Here is a 17,444-nt window from a genome sequence, read left to right on the forward strand (position 1 = left end):
AATACTCATCGGGTCTTTCGTTCCAGCAGTCATGATATAGCTTCTAGCTTTGACCGCTCTTAAGGTGCCCGCACTCCTGGCTTGAATCGCCGACTTGTGTTTCGGTTTAACCGAAAAGAAGAATCCTATCATTTCACTACTCGACAGAGGCTCCTCATTCATCCATCGGATAGGACGCCCCATCTATGGACCAAGAGAACGAGATATTGACTTTTTTTATATCTGTAACTACATTCTCACATTTCTTTTTTGATCTCATGACTTTTTATGCGATCGGAAAACGAATGAAATCAGAAAGATAGGCGGACGACTTGACCATAAGGTCGGATGTTTCCGTGAGCAGTAAGCAGCGGATCTCCCCTTTTTGGGGGAAAGCTGGTGGCCCTTTTGGCGTGTTAATTCTTTCGACGGGGCGGCCTTCTTCGTTCGGTAGATCCGGTCGAGGTGGTTTTCGTTTACCAGCGCGTAGGTGGTCTAAGTTCCTATGACCGAGTCTTTCTGGCCCCTGTGAACATATTTTCTTAATGTATTAAAGAGGGCCTCTCTAACCGGTGAAAAGTGGTAGGTGTCCACTAACGGCTATTCCTGGCTCGGCTCCGATAACGCAATTCCGGGAGGAGTCGGTAGTTGGGCACTGGATCCCTTCGGACCTGGAGAACGTGTGACACTGGGTCGGGGTTTGGTGAACCAACAGGTCGCTCCTTTAGTTGAAGTATCGGGCCCCTTTTTCGTTGCCTAGGTTACACCTTCGGAATACCCCAGACGGGGATTTCGCTCTATTCCCCCCAATCTTCACTTTACGCCACGCCGACTCTCCGTCGTGGAATTAGACCAAGGGTCGAAGACCCATACCATAGGACCCCGTCTCCCGTATCTTATCTTTCGCGCGTAGGAGATCGAGACACAGCCTTAGGGCTATGGGGAAAGTGGATCGATTGCCCTAGAATTACAACTACGTAGAGGGTCTCTACAAGTCTATAAATAAGTTCCAAAAAATTGATCGGTAGTAGTCCGGTCGCACCCGAACAATAATATTCCAGAGGGAAATGCACCTAAGATCAAATATTTTGAGCCGGCTTCCGTGGAAAATTCAGACTTTCTTTTTGATGCTGCGATCACATAAAAACATAAACTTTGAAGCTCAATAGCTAAATACATGGCAATTAAATCATGAGCCGGGATCATTAAGAGCATACTGCGAGTAGGAAGTGGAATTAATACAATGAATTCAGAAGCATCAAACCTCTCTTTTTCGAAAAAATCGAAACACATCGAAATGGTACCAGCCGTACTTAATAATAGAAGGATTTGGCAGAAATATGTAAAATTGTCCCTCCTAAAAAAATTATTCCAGAATAAATGGGCAATAGTTAGGAGAGGTGCGCCAGCGGCGAGCAGAAGCAAGGTTATTAGATACCGAAGGAAAGCCCGGCCAGAACCACACGTGCAAGTTTCCCTGCATGTGGCTCGTCCGTGATAACTTCTTCGGATTTGCGTGAACTAGCGGACCGATCACTAAGTGGTTAGTACCTCCAGCATGAGCGAACCTTTTCAGAACTGGTTAGGAATGGGCGCCACTATCCCGGCCCGGATCCAGCCAGGTTCTATTGATCATGTCCCCTTCCCAACAGTTGTATCTTGTCTTGGGGCGTCTTTCTTTGGCTTTACTATCAAGCCAGACGCGGCGCCCTTTCGCATTATCATCTACCGCCCTTTCTTTCCTCCCGTCCCTTCACGCATGAAGATCGTCGTATGTATGTTCGACTTCGGTTGCCGGTGCAATAGAATTGGCGGGAGTATATTATGGCAGGATCAGTCACCTGGGCAAACCAAAACCCTCCTCCAAGAAGAATTGTGCTATGCCCCCCCCCCCGATATCCCTATAGAGCGAAAGAGCTGCCTGGTGATCCCTAGGTTGCAGCACGTCCGGTCGTTAACTCCTCGCTAGCTGCCGCCGTTTCTAGGACCGACCGACGCCTCACCTGCATGCACAGGTACCTACGTAGTGTAGTGTCGGTCGCACATTCATAATAGCGTTCGGACTCATGTGCCTTCCTGAACCAGGGGAGTTCCCTTGCTCCTGCTGCGTACGATTAGCCGGTCTTGCGGCGGCAAAAGGATTAGGACGTCCCCCCATGCTAAGGTTCCCTGCGGTCCGGCCGCATTAGGTTAGGGAGCTGGGCGATAATAGCTCCTCCGCATCCCAAGCGCGCTGCCCTCCTAGGCGCGCAACACTAAGTAATCCAAGCCAACCCACATTACTAACTAACGGTGGATAATCATCTTTCTTAGAGGTACTAAATACAACTCCATGAATGAGCAAAATGAAGGTTGCGTTAATGATAAAGATCTCTGGGGAAACCGCTAAAAAAAGATTGAACATGTGGTTCCATGTTTCGATAACTTCTTCTACTTTCATTTCCTCCGTCTTCCAAATCGCAGAGTTAATTCAAAAGCCTAGGTGTTATTACTGAGCTGCTGCTCTTTTTTCTCTAATTCCCTTCTCAGATCCTCCGACTACTCCTCCTTATCCTACTCACTCGAAGTTTCGTTGGTCATTTATTGTTTTTTTAGCCTCTTTGACAAAGTTAGTAAGAAGAAAAACCTCGATCTTCAGTACACTTCACACCCACACAATCTCTATTTGAAACTAACACTCCATTTCCAGATAGCGAGCGATCGCTCAGCAATGATACCGCGCCGGACGAAGTACCTATCCCCGGGGACCACGCTTTTTTACTTGTTTCCTTTTTTTTTTCTCCCTTTAATGCCGGTTCTGCAACCGGTTTTAAAGATCCGTTTTCTACTAGTGGGGAGAGGGCGAATAGATTTTGGGAAGCGACCGCTCGCCTCCGATCCTCTACGTCCACGTCGTCTTCGTCATCACCATCATGTCCACCAACGCTGAACGTGCCGCCGCCGAGAAAGTTGAAGCCGACAAGAAGGCCGCTGAGGATGCTGCGGCTGCCGCCGCTGGAGGGTATAACTCGCTTATCCCACTCCTTTATATTACCGTCTTAGCCATACTAGCGTTATGCGTAGATGTATCTACTGTTAGCGTAGTATGTGCTTTCGTGATCCAATATCAGCATGTTGTTAATTCTGTCAGTGCTATGCTAGTGATATATTTTTGGATTAAATTAGTCAAAAAATTAACAACAATACTCAGCACATCATAGTATTTAGGGGGAGGTTTAGTATGATTGGAAGGGGTGCGTATGATTTTTGTAGGAACTCTATTGGTATAGCATTTTGGATAACCTTGGGCAGTGAGTGGCGTGTGTGTGCTCGAGGTCAGGAGGTTTATGATATATGTCATGAGAAACATATTTTAAACAAAATTCCATTGGTCCAGTTCTGTCCAGTATGCAATGTTCTACATCTATCTATCTATCTATTAATAAACCAAGGTGCGTTTCGTAAAAAAATTTCATCCATTCACCATCGAAAATTAATTTTTTCTATCCAAGGTGGTACTAAATTCTTACGCGTTTGTCTGCTAGAAAAAGAATTTTCATACGTGGGCCGCGCGCTGTGGCCCAGCGAAGCCAGCCCACTTATTTCTCTGCCCACGCAGCTGGGAAACTTTTGTTTTCCGCAAGGGCGACAAATAGTCAGAGTTTCGCATAGGACAACCAATAATGGGCTGGCCCATGTTATTTTTTCCTGTGTTTTACTTCTCTTTTTATTCTCCTTTCCCTACCTCTTTTTTCTCTTCCAAGTTATTTTATTTTATAATTTATTTCGTAAATTAAAAATTATCAAAAAAGTTCAAAATAAAAAACGAATTTTGGAAAATGTTCAGAATTCAAAAAGTTTGTAGCTATCTTGAAAAATATTCGGAATGTGCAAAACGTTGCCCATTTTTTTAAAGAAAATTATTGTTTTTTGAATTATTCAGGATTTCTAAAAAGAAAATATGATTTAAAATTCATGCTTTAGTGAAATTTTCAAAATTAAAATAATGTTCGTGTATAAAAGATACATATTTTCTAAAAATCTTATGAATTTTCAACACATGGTCCCATTTTAAAAAAATGTTCACAAATTCAAATAAAGTTCATGTTTTATAAAAAAGTTTGTGTTTTCAGAAAATGTTTGTCAATTTTAAAAGATATTCCGTTTCATATTTTGTTCGCGTTTTCTCGATAGTGTATATAATTTTCAAAAAACTGTTCAGGATTTAAAAAATTGTTCATGTTTCATAGAATATTTAGAAACTTGGCACCTTAAAATCCCCTTGATGGAAAGGAATGAAAAAGAGTTGATTGAATAACTCATGAGTCTTCTCTGGCGTATGATAACGTAACAAAACTCTTAAACACCCTCGATCAATGAATGGAAAAATAGCGGATTTATTCGTTCACACGTGGCGAAACTGAGAAGCTAAATGTTCTTTTTTCATGTGCACACAGAATTTTGCTTGCACATATAATTCTCATTGACTTTAAATGCATACTATTTTATCTCCCGTTGCAACGCACAGACATATTTGCTAGTTATCACCAAAGCAAAGAACACCAACTGTGCAACGTAATTTTTTTTCAAGATAAGCGCTACGATTATTTTGTTTTTGGTCTAACTTCCTTTCGATTTTATTTTCATCCATGGAAATAGTCTGTTATATTACGATGTATTGTAGCAGGCAAATAGCTTCAGACTTCACTTTAACCAAACCGCCACTAGAACCAACTAGCAGGAGCTGGCATACATAGGAGCAGCCACCGTAGGAAAACCAGGGAAAATCAAATTCGGAGCACATGCTTTCACATGCTTTATTTACTGTTCATTCTGGAGCACATGCTCTCGAGAGCTAAAACGACCCTTCCAAAAACCAGGGGGTCTCTCTCATCCGCTATAGTTTTCTCCATAGAACTCCAGGCGTGTGCACCATGGCGATGCCCTAGGAGGCCTAGCACTATGGAGGAGGGGGAAAGAGAAGATCATGAATTGCAAGGCGATTAAAAGAGCAAGCATCACCCAACCAGATTAGTACCTTTGGACATCCCAAGCAATGTAGGTAAACAGTTTTCCGAAGATTTTGAATGGAAGGGGAGTTTTAGTTCAAGTTTAATTTCCATTGGAATTCCGATTCTTTTGGTTTAGTTTATAAGGGAAACAAAATACATAATAATGACACAACATAAATAACCTTAACAACCCAAGGCATTATACATCTTGGCGAAGCAAGAACACACAAAAAAGAAATACATAATAATAACACAACACAAATAATAACCTCTATAGCTAGAGAGTTGAGTGATTCAGCCCAGGTTATGTCATAAGCAAAAAACAAGGCAACAATAGCACAAAAGGGTGGCAAACTCCGAAAGATACCACATGGGAGCTCCCATAAAGACAACACTGAAACCATCGGCAAGGACCGTGTGTAATCATCATCAAGGCATTGCGTCATTGACAACCCCGAAGCCTCACACTGGAGGATGGTCATTGCCCAATCCCGACTGCAAATGGGGACGGGAGAGACTCTGGCTCATTGAACATGTATAAAGCACGTGCAGATTCTCCACCAGAAGGGTGGTAATTGCCCAAGAGAGTGGGGAGAACAAGCGATGAGAAATAACATGATTTTAGAGTGTTACTTATGAAAAACTCTTCATAGAGAAGAGAGGGTGGACGTTGGCCATGGTGGAGTGTAAATGAAGGGCGACAACACCAGACGCACCAAAAGGCGGCAAGGTAGAGATTTTTGAGAAAGCTCACGAGGCCGATGTGACACCCCAAGACCGACGCTCCAGACGCCTGCCATGTTTTGCGTGACCGTCGTGTGTTTTATTTGTTTGTTGCATTTCATCATGTCATCATAAGCATTGCATCTGCAAGTTTTCATAAAGTTTGCATCCGTTCGTAGTTGCCGCGTCCCTCCTCGCCTCCGTTGACCTTTCTCAGTCCAACCGTTCTTTTGTTGTCCGACCATTTGACCCTCTCTGCACAGTGCACTGACCCCCTCACGCGCGCCCGGAAGTTGTCCCGAACCTGACCCGCTCTGTCATGACCACTGGGTCCGGATCATCCCCTAACATCTACAAAATATCTCTGACTTCTTATTTGGGCTTCCCTAGCCTATTTTTCTCGACCGCCCGATCTAAATCAGAGGGTCCAATTAGACCTCTACCCAAAAATCCACTTGCTATATAAAGACCAACGCTAAAATCTAGGGACATGTCCCATCGATCCCTCTCGGCGCCGCCACTCCTCCAAAACTCCCTCGGGATCCATCCCCATTCTTCTTCCAATCAGCCCGCAAGCCTCCTCCTTCGATCCATCCAACCAGCACCGCTCGCCCGATTCCCCTGTCACCACAAGCCACCGGAGCACCAGGAGCCCTCCAGCCCTTGCTCCAGCGCGCCTCCTACCCCGAGCTCCTCTCGTGCTCCTCCCATGGCGCCCTCGTTCCCGAGCATGTCGACCCCGCCGCCTCGAACTCCCGTGCCGAAGCACCACCTCGCGCGCCTCCTTCCTCAAGCAGGAGCTCGACCTGCTGTTGGCGACCTCGCCCTCCGTCGACCTAGACTACCAGGCGACCCCGCGACCTCTCCTCCCCCTCCTGTGTTTTCCCCCCCCTCTCTCTCACGGTGGCCATCTCTCTCTCCTTCACAGGAACGAGCAGGAGCTCGCCAAGCTCCATGGCGCCGCCTCCGTTGTCCTGCTTCGTCCGGCGACCCCCGAGAAGCAAGCCGGAGCCTGAGCTCTTTCTTCCACGCCCGCTCTGCCAAGTCCCTCGTCTGGTTCGAGCCGGAGCTCGCCTTCCGCTCGCAAGCACCCGAGACCCTGCCTCCTCCTCGTCGTCCGCGTCTTCCGCGCCAAGCCCTGTCTCCGTCTAGACGGCAACGAGCAGTAGCTCGCCGGAGCACGAGCTCCATCGGCTCCCGCCGCTGGCCTGCTACGTTCGACACCGGAGACTGCCAGATCCGGCCGCGTTGGGCCAGATCCTCACGTCCCCGCCATCCACGTGCCGCCGGAAGCCACCTCCCCGTCAAGTTCGCCACCGCCGCTCCCCTGCTACCTCCGCTGCCGTTCCCGAGCTCCCCTGCTTCGTCCCCTGCCTCTCTGCTTCGGGCGAGCAAGGAGAGCGCTTGCGTGACCCAGGCCGCTGGCGCACGTGCCCGCGTGGGCCACAAGCACGCCTGAGGCCAAGATCTGCGCCGCTTGGGCCTCCTCCTCTCCAGCTGGGCTTGGCCCATGGGTGAGCAGCCCCAGCCCTCCCCTGTGCTCCTATTGGGCTAGCCAGATTCGGCCCGCATAGGTTTTTTTAGGTTCTGCGATTTTAACTATTTTCCCAGGATTTACTGTTTTGCAGAAAAACCCTCTTTGTCATGCATATAATAACTTAATAACCATGCATCATTTGTAAAAACATTATATATGAAAAATGCTCAGAATTTCATCTAGTTTCATAATATGCTGCTTACATCCTTGTTTAAAATGTTTAAAATGCAGCTTGCATTTATTTTGCTAAATGCCATGCTAAAATGATTTATTTCATAACTAATTAACCATAGCTCCGAATTTAATAAACTTTATATGTAAATGGGGTAGAAAAATGCCTAGTTTAACATGGTGCACTTTATTTTGCTGTTTAACAACATTATAATTGTGTTTAGGGCAGAACAGTAGCAAATTCAAAATATGCATATGGGGATTTTCCGGAATTGTTGTTTGTTGTTCCGGCCTCATTTAAACTTGCCTAGATAGGTAGTTTTCTTATGCCTCACCTCTTGCCATGTTAATCAACATTTAATATTGTTGGGTACATAACCGAGAGAGAACTAAATAATTGTATGTGGTGTTTAGTCAATATGCAACTCGTTGCATATTGAGCTCCACTTAATTTGTCGTGTTGTTTGTTGCACTTTGCCATGCCATGCTCATTAAATCGGACATGCATCATACTTGATTGTGCATCATGCCATGTTTATGTGATGATTGTTTACTATGTTGTTTGTTTCTTTCCGGGTTGCTTCTCTCGTTAGCTTCGGTTTCGTTCCGGAGTTGTGAGGATTCGTTCGACTACGTCTGTTTGTCTTCTTCATGGACTCGTTTCTTCTTCCTTGCGGGATCTCAGGCAAGATGACCATACCCTCGAAATCACTTCTATCTTTGCTTGCTAGTTGTTCGCTCCATTGCTATGCCGCGCTACCTACCACTTGCTATATCATGCCTCCCATATTGCCATGTCAAGCCTCTAACCCACCTTTCCTAGCAAACCGTTGTTTGGCTATGTTACCGCTTTTGCTCAGCCCCTCTTATAGCGTTGCTAGTTGCAGGTGAAGATGAAGTTTGTTCCTTGTTGGAACATGGATATTTTTGGGATATCACAATATCTCTTATTTAATTAATGCATCTATATACTTGGTAAAGGGTGGAAGGCTCAGCCTTATGCCTGGTGTTTTGTTCCACTCTTGCCGCCCTAGTTTCCGTCATACCGGTGTTATGTTCCTTGATTTTGCGTTCCTTACGCGGTTGGGTGATTTATGGGACCCCCTTGACAGTTCGCTTTGAATAAAAACTCCTCCAGCAAGGCCCAACCTTGGTTTTAACATTTGCCACCTAAGCCTTTTTCCCTTGGGTTCTGCAGACTCAAGGGTCATCTTTATTTTAAACCCCCGGGCTAGTGCTCCTCTGAGTGTTGGCCCAACCTGTCAGCCGCCGGTGGCCACCAGGGGCAACTCTGGGCTCGCCTACCAGAAGTTTGGACAATCCAGTGTGCCCTGAGAACGAGATATGTGCAGCTCCTATCAGGATTTGTCGGCATATTTGGGTGGCTTTGCTGGTCTTGTTTTACCATTGTCGAAATGTCTTGTAAACCGGGATTCCGAGACTGATCGGGTCTTCCCGGGAGAAGGAATATCCTTCGTTGACCATGAGAGCTTATAATGGGCTAAGTTGGGACACCCCTGCAGGGTATAAACTTTCGAGAGCCGTGCCCGCAGTTATGTGGCAGATGGGGATTTCTTAATATCCAGTTGTAGAGAACTTGACACTTGACTTAATTAAAACGCATCAACCGCGTGTGTAGCCGTGATGGTCTCTTTTTGGCGGAGTCCGGGAAGAGAACACGGCTTTTGGGGTTATGTTTGACGTAAGTAGGAGTTCAGGATCACTTCTTGATCATTACTAGTTGACGACCGTTCCGTTGCTCCTCTTCTCGCTCTTATTTGCGTATGTTAGCCACCATCTATGCTTAGTGCTTGCTGCAGCTCCACCTCACTACCTTCTCCTACCCATAAGCTTAAATAGTCTTGATCTCGCGGGTGTGAGATTGCTGAGTCCTCGTGACTCACAGATTCTACCAAAACAGTTGCAGGTGCCGAGGATACCAGTGCAGGTGATGCTACCGAACTCAAGTGGGAGTTCGACGAGGAACTTGGTCGTTACTATGTTTCGTTTCCTGATGATCAGTAGTGGAGCCCAGTTGGGACGATCAGGGATCTAGCATTTGTGGTTGTCTTCTTTTCTTTTGGTTCCGTAGTCGGACCTATGTGTGTACTCTGATTGATGTATGATTTATTTATGTATTGTGTGAAGTGGCGATTGTAAGCCAACTCTTTATCCCATTCTTGTTCATTACATGGGATTGTGTGAAGATGACACTTCTTGCGACAAAACCACAATGCGGTTATGCCTCTAAGTCGTGCCTCGACACGTGGGAGATATAGCCGCATCGTGGGTGTTACAAGTTGGTAATCAGAGCCATCCCCGACTTAGGAGCCCCCTGCTTGATCGAATCGTTGGCGTTGTTGAGTCTAGAACAAAAATGTTTTGAGTCTTAGGATTATATATATATCGGAGAGTAGGATTCTTTTTACTCCTCAGTCCCTTCGTCGCTCTGGTGAGGTCTCCTGACGTAGATGTTTTGACTTTCCTCTCCTCAAATTTCACTAATTTTTTTTTAGGATCACGCGGGTATCTTGGAATCGTTCCGATGGTTTTGTGACGAGAACATTGTTCTTGGTGCCTCCTGACATTTAGGGGTTGTGGCAGTGTCCCGGGGAGTTGAGCTCCGAGGTGTTGTCGTCACAATTTTATCGTTGCAGTTCTGGAATACCTGAGTTTCGCCGACATCGAAAATCTCTTTTATGCAGTTGTTGGTGAGATCACCTCGACGCCACCCAGTACTGGGGCGGGAGTTCGGGAGTATTGCCATAACTCGTATAACGGATGCTTTTCGAAGGTTGAGGTACACGATTTCCGGAGTTTTCTTGGTTATGTGTTGACGGATGGATACAGCTGGATCTAGGGATTGTTAGTTTGGGTGAGATATATTGCGTCCCCTGTATCCCCAACACCTGATTGCATAACCAGAAAGTTTCGGGAGTTTATAAGTGGTAATTCAAGTATCTCGTAGGATATCTTTCCAACACACACATGATACGATATGGGATCTATCATATGTTTGTTTCCGGCTTATTTTGCGAGCAAATCCTTTGTTTTTGTTTTGTTTTGTGGTATTCGAGTTGCTTTCAAGTCAAGTGTGGATTCCATACCTCATTCTAAGCGGTGTTCTCATATTTCTATGGGAATACTAATCCTTTTTTATCGTCGAGATTGTCTTGTGAACCTTTTCAACCGGTGTTTTCATCCTTGTAAGATCAACTCTCATCTTCTCAACGTTGTTGTTTTCCCATCCCCATTTATTTTTCTTTCCCGCCCTTCGGCCATTTTGTTCACGGAGTCTGAAGTCGCTACTCGAGTATCCTTCTATTCATGCCGAATGGTCATGCCAATTCTTTTTTCAACCGGCGTGCTTCTCTTCAAGTGGATCCGATCATTTTCAACATTTGCAAGATCAATTCTAAGATTTTTCTCAATGGTGTTCGTTTCATCCGTCCCAAGTTGCCTTTGTTTTTCCCGCCCTCCCACCCTTTTTTCTTCAAACACTCAGATTTCTTAATCAAGTATCCATCTTATGGATGTGAAGTCTCTTCATTCTTTAGCTCCATGTTCTTACCCAGTGATTTTGTTGGAAATATGCCCTAGAGGCAATAATAAATAGGTTATTATTATATTTCCTTGTTCATGATAATCGTTTATTATCCATGCTAGAATTGTATTGATAGGAAACTCAGATACATGTGTGGATACATAGACAACACCATGTCCCTAGTAAGCCTCTAGTTGACTAGCTCGTTGATCAATAGATGGTTACGGTTTCCTGACCATGGACATTGGATGTCGTTGATAACGGGATCACATCATTAGGAGAATGATGTGATGGACAAGACCCAATCCTAAGCCTAGCACAAGATCGTGTAGTTCGTTTGCTCAGAGCTTTTCTAATGTCAAGTATCATTTCCTTAGACCATGAGATTGTGCAACTCCCGGATACCGTAGGAATGCTTTGGGTGTACCAAACGTCACAACGTAACTGGGTGACTATAAAGGTGCACTACAGGTATCTCCGAAAGTGTCTGTTGGGTTGGCACGAATCGAGACTGGGATTTGTCACTCCGTGTAAACGGAGAGGTATCTCTGGGCCCACTCGGTAGGACATCATCATAATGTGCACAATGTGACCAAGGAGTTGATCACGGGATGATGTGAGTTACGGAACGAGTAAAGAGACTTGCCGGTAACGAGATTGAACAAGGTATCGGGATACCGACGATCGAATCTCGGGCAAGTAACATATCGATAGACAAAGGGAATTGAATACGGGATTGATTGAATCCCCGACATCGTGGTTCATCCGATGAGATCATCGTGGAACATGTGGGAGCCAACATGGGTATCCAGATCCCGCTGTTGGTTATTGACCGGAGAACGTCTCGGTCATGTCTACATGGTTCCCGAACCCGTAGGGTCTACACACTTAAGGTTCGATGACGCTAGGGTTATAGGGAAAAGATATACGTGGTTACCAAATGTTGTTCGGAGTCCCGGATGAGATCCCGGACGTCACGAGGAGTTCCGGAATGGTCCAGAGGTAAAGATTTATATATGGGAAGTCCTGTTTTGGTCACCGGAAAAGTTTCGGGTAATATCGGTAATGTACCGGGACCACCAGGAGGGTCCCGGGGGTCCACCAAGTGGGGCCACCAGCCCCAGAAGGCTGCGTGGGCCAAGTGTGGGAGGGGACCAGCCCCAGGTGGGCTGGTGCGCCCCCCCACCAAGGCCCAAGCGCATGGGAGAGTGGGAGGGGGCAAACCCTAGGTCCAGATGGGCCTTGAGGCCCACCCTAGTAGCGCCCCCCTCTCCTCCCCTTGGCCGCCCCCCTTGGATGGGATCTAGGGCTGGCCGCCTCCTCTTGGGGTGGGAACCCTAGAGGGGGCGCAGCCACATCCCCCCCTATATATAGTTGAGGTTTGGGCTGCCCAAGACACAGGAGAACGTCTCTCTTTCGGCGCAGCCCTACCCCTCTCCCTCCTCCTCCTCTCCCGCGGTGCTTGGCGAAGCCCTGCGGGATTGCCACGCTCCTCCATCACCACCATGCCGTTGTGCTGCTGCTGGATGGAGTCTTCCCAACCTCTCCCTCTCTCCTTGCTGGATCAAGGCGTGGGAGACGTCACCGGGCTGCACGTGTGTTGAACGCGGAGGCACCGTTCTTCGGTGCTTAGATCGGAATCAACCGCGATCTGAATCGCTACGAGTACGACTCCCTCATCCGCGTTCTTGCAACGCTTCCGCATCGCGATCTACAATGGTATGTAGATGCACTCCCCTTCCCCTCGTTGCTAGATTACTCCATAGATTGATCTTGGTGATGCGTAGAAAATTTTGAATTTCTGCTACGTTACCAAACAGTGGCATCATGAGCTAGGTCTATGCGTAGTTTCTATGCACGAGTAGAACACAAAGTAGTTGTGGGCGTCGATGTTGTCAATTCTTCTTGCCGCTACTAGTCTTATCTTGTTTCGGCGGCATTGTGGGATGAAGCGGCCCGGACCGACCTTACACGTACGCTTACGTGAGACAGGTTCCACCGACTGACATGCACTAGTTGCATAAGGTGGCTAGCGGGTGTCTGTCTCTCCCACTTTAGTCGGAATGGATTCGATGAAAAGGGTCCTTATGAAGGGTAAATAGAAATTGGCATATCACGTTGTGGTTTTACGTAGGTAAGAAACGTTCTTGCTAGAAACCTATACAAGCCATGTAAAAACTTGCAACAACAATTAGAGGACGTCTAACTTGTTTTTGCAGCATGTGCTATGTGATGTGATATGGCCAGAAGATGTGATGAATGATATATGTGATGTATGAGATTGATCATATTCTTGTAATAGGAATCACGACTTGCATGTCGATGAGTATGACAACCGGCAGGAGCCATAGGAGTTGTCTTTATTTTTGTATGACCTGCGTGTCATTGAATAACGCCATGTAAATTACTTTACTTTATTGCTAAGCGCGTTAGCCATAGAAGTAGAAGTAATCGTTGGCGTGACAACTTCATGAAGACACAATGATGGAGATCATGATGATGGAGATCATGGTGTCATGCCGGTGACAAAGATGATCATGGTGCCCCGAAGATGGAGATCAAAGGAGCAAAATGATATTGGCCATATCATGTCACTATTTGATTGCATGTGATGTTTATCATGTTTACATCTTATTTGCTTAGAACGACGGTAGTAAGTAAGATGATCCCTCACTAAAATTTCAAGAGACGTGTTCCCCCTAACTGTGCACCGTTGCGAAGGTTCGTTGTTTCGAAGCACCACGTGATGATCGGGTGTGATAGATTCCAACGTTCGAATACAACGGGTGTTGACGAGCCTAGCATGTACAGACATGGCCTCGGAACACATGCGAAACACTTAGGTTGACTTGACGAGCCTAGCATGTACAAACATGGCCTCGGAACACAAGAGACCGAAAGGTCGAACATGAGTCGTATAGTAGATACGATCAACATGGAGATGTTCACCGATGATGACTAGTCCGTCTCACGTGATGATCGGACACGGCCTAGTTTGACTCGGATCATGTATCACTTAGATGACTGGAGGGATGTCTATCTGAGTGGGAGTTCAATGATCAGATGAACTTCATTATCATGAACATAGTCAAAAGGTCTTTGCAAATTATGTCATACGCTTTAGTTCTACTGTTTAAGATATGTTCCTAGAGAAAATTTAGTTGAAAGTTGATAATAGCAATTATGCAGACTGGGTCCGTAAACTGAGGAGTGTCCTCATTGCTGCACAGAAGGCTTATGTCCTAAATGCACCGCTCGGTGTGCTGAACCTCAGCGTCGTCTGTAGATGTTACGAAACATCTGACATACACGTTTTCATGACTACGTGATAGTTCAGTGAGTAATGCTAACGGTTTAGAATTGTGGCACCAAAGACGGTTTTTTGAAACGTCACAGAACATATGAGATGTTCCGAAGACTGAAATTGGGATTTCAGACTAGTGCCCACGTCAAGAGGTATGAGACCTCTGACAAGTTTCTTAAGCCTGCAGACTAAGGGAGAAAAGCTCAATCGTTGAGCATGTGCTCAGATTGTCTGAGTGCCACAATCGCTTGAATCGAGTGGGAGTTAATCTTCCAGATGAGATAGTGATGGTTCTCCATAGTCACTACCACCAAGCTATTAGAGCTTCGTGATGAACTATAACATATCAGGGATAGATATGATGATCCTTGAGCTATTCGCGATGTTTGACACCGCGAAAGTAGAAATCAAGAAGGAGCATCAATTGTTGATGGTTAGTAAAACCACTAGTTTAAGAAGGGCAAGGGCAAAAGGGATACTTCATGAAACAGCAAGTCATTTGCTGCTCTAGTGGAGAATCCCAAGGTTGAACCCAAACCCGAGACTAAGTGCTTCTGTAATGAGAGGAACGGTCACTGAAGCAGTACTACCCTAGATATTTGGTAGATGAGAAGGCAGGCAAGGTCGAGAGAAGTATATTGGATATACATTATATGAATGTGTACTTTACTAGTACTCCTAGCAGCACCAGTGTATTAGATACCAGTTCGGTTGCTAAGTGTTAGTAACACGAAATAAAAGCTGCGGAATAAATGGAGACTAGCTAAAGGTGAGATGACGATATGTGTTGGAAGTGTTTCCAAGGTTGATGTGATCAAGCATCGCATGCTCCCTCTACCATCGAGATTTGGTGTTTGCGTTAAGCATGATTGGATTATGTTTATCGCAATACGGTTATTCATTTAAGGAGAATAATGGTTACTCTGTTTATTTGAATAATACCTTCAATGGTCTTGCACCTAAAATGAATCTCGATCGTAGTGATACACATGTTCATGCCAAAAGATATAAGATAGTAATGATAGTACCACATACTTGTGGCACTGCCACTTGAGTCATATTGGTATAAAACGCATGAAGAAGCTCCATGTAGATGGATCTTTGGACTCACTCGTTTTTGAAAAGATTGAGACATGCGAACCATGCCTATTGGTATATATGCATGAAGAAACTCCATGCAGATGGATCGTTTGGACTCACTTGATTTTGAATCACTTGAGACATGCAAATCATACCACGTGGGCAAGATGACTGAAAGGCCTCGTTTTCAGTAAGATGGAACAAGAGAGCAACTTATTGGAAGTAATACATTTTGATGTATGCAGTCCAATGAGTGCTGAGGCATGCAGTGGATATCGTTATGTTCTTACTTCACAGATGATTTGAGTAGATGCTGAGTGTATTTACTTGATGAAACACAAGTCTGAATTATTGAAAGGTTCAAGTAATTTCAGAGTGAAGTTGAAGATCGTCATGACAAGAGGATAAAATGTCTGTGATATGATCATAGAGATGAGTATCTGAGTTACGAGTTTGGCACACAATTGAGACATTGTGGAAAGTGTTTCACAATTAATACCGCCTGGAACACCATAATGTGATGGTGTGTCCGGACATCATAGCTGCACCCTATTGGATATGGTGCATACCATGATGTCTCTTATCGAATTACCACTATTGTTTATGGGTTAGGCATTAGAGACAACCGCATTCACTTTAAAAGGGGCACCATGCAATTCCGTTGAGACGACACCGTTTAGAGAAACCTAAGTTGTCGTTTCTTAAAAGTTTGGGGCTGCGATGCTTATGTGAAAAAGTTTCAAGCTGATAAGCTCGAACCCAAAGCGGATAAATACATCTTCATAGAAAACCCAAAACAGTTGGGTATACCTCCTATTTCAGATCTGGAAGCAAAAGTAATTGTTTCTGGAAACGAGTCCTTTCTCGAGGAAAAGTTTCTCTCGAAAGAACTGAGTGGGAGGATGGTGGAGACTTGTTAAGGTTATTGAACCGTCACTTCACTAGTGTGTAGCAGGGCACAGGAAGTTGTTCCTGTGGCACCTACACCAATTGAAGTGGAAGCTTATGATAGTGATCATGAAACTTCGGATCAAGTCACTACCAAACCTCGTAGGACGACGAGGATGCGTGCTACTTCAGAGTGGTACGTGATCCTGTCTGAGATATCATGTTGTTGGACAATACTGAACCTACGAGCTATGGAGAAGTGATGGTGGGCCCATATTCCGACGAATGGCTCGAGGCCATAAAATCCGAGATAAATTAAGAAGAAGACGGACATGGACGGTAATGTTACCGTCTATGAAGCTCGACTTGTGGCAAAGAGTATTTCCACAAGTTCAAGGAGTTGACTACGATGAGTTTTTCCCATCCGTAGCGATGCTTAAGTCCGTCGGAATCATGTTAGCATTAGCTGCATTTATGAAATCTGGCAGATGGATGTCAAAACAAGTTTCCTTACCAGTTTTCGTAAGGAAAGGTTGTATGTGATACAATCAGAAAGGTTTTGTCGATCCTAAGGATGCAAAAAGGTATGCTAGCTCCAGCGATCCTTCCAAGGACTAGAGCAAGCATCTCGGAGTCAGAATATACGCTTTGATGGAGTGACCAAAGTTTTTGGGTTTATACAAAGTTTGTTAGAAACTTGTATTTACAATAAAGTGGGTGGGAGCGCTACAACATTTCTGATAAGTATATGTGAATGACATATTGTTGATCCGAAATGATGTAAAATTTCTGGAAAGCATAAAGGGTTGTTTGAAAGGAGTTTTTCAAACGAAGACCTGGATAAAGCTGCTTATTGGGCATCAAGATCTATAGAGATAGATCAAGATGCCCGATGATACTTTCAAAGAACGCACACCTTGACATGATTTTGAAAGAGTTCAAAATAGATCAGCAAAGAAGGAGTTCTTGGCTGTGTTACAAGGTGTGAGTATTGAGTGAGACTCAAGACCTGACCACAGCAGAAGAGAGAGAAAGGACGAAGGTCGTCCCCTATGCTTTAGACGTAGGCTCTACAGTATGCTATGCTGTGTACCGCACATGAAGTGTGCCTTGCCATGAGTTGGTCAAGGGGTACAATAGTGATCCGGGAATGGATCACATGACAACGGTCGAACTTATCCTTAGTATCTAGTGGACTAAGGAATTTTCTCGATTATGGAGGTGAAA

Source organism: Triticum aestivum, chromosome 2D (genome assembly GCF_018294505.1).
Source record: "Triticum aestivum cultivar Chinese Spring chromosome 2D, IWGSC CS RefSeq v2.1, whole genome shotgun sequence".
In the NCBI taxonomy this organism is placed as follows: domain Eukaryota; kingdom Viridiplantae; phylum Streptophyta; class Magnoliopsida; order Poales; family Poaceae; genus Triticum; species Triticum aestivum.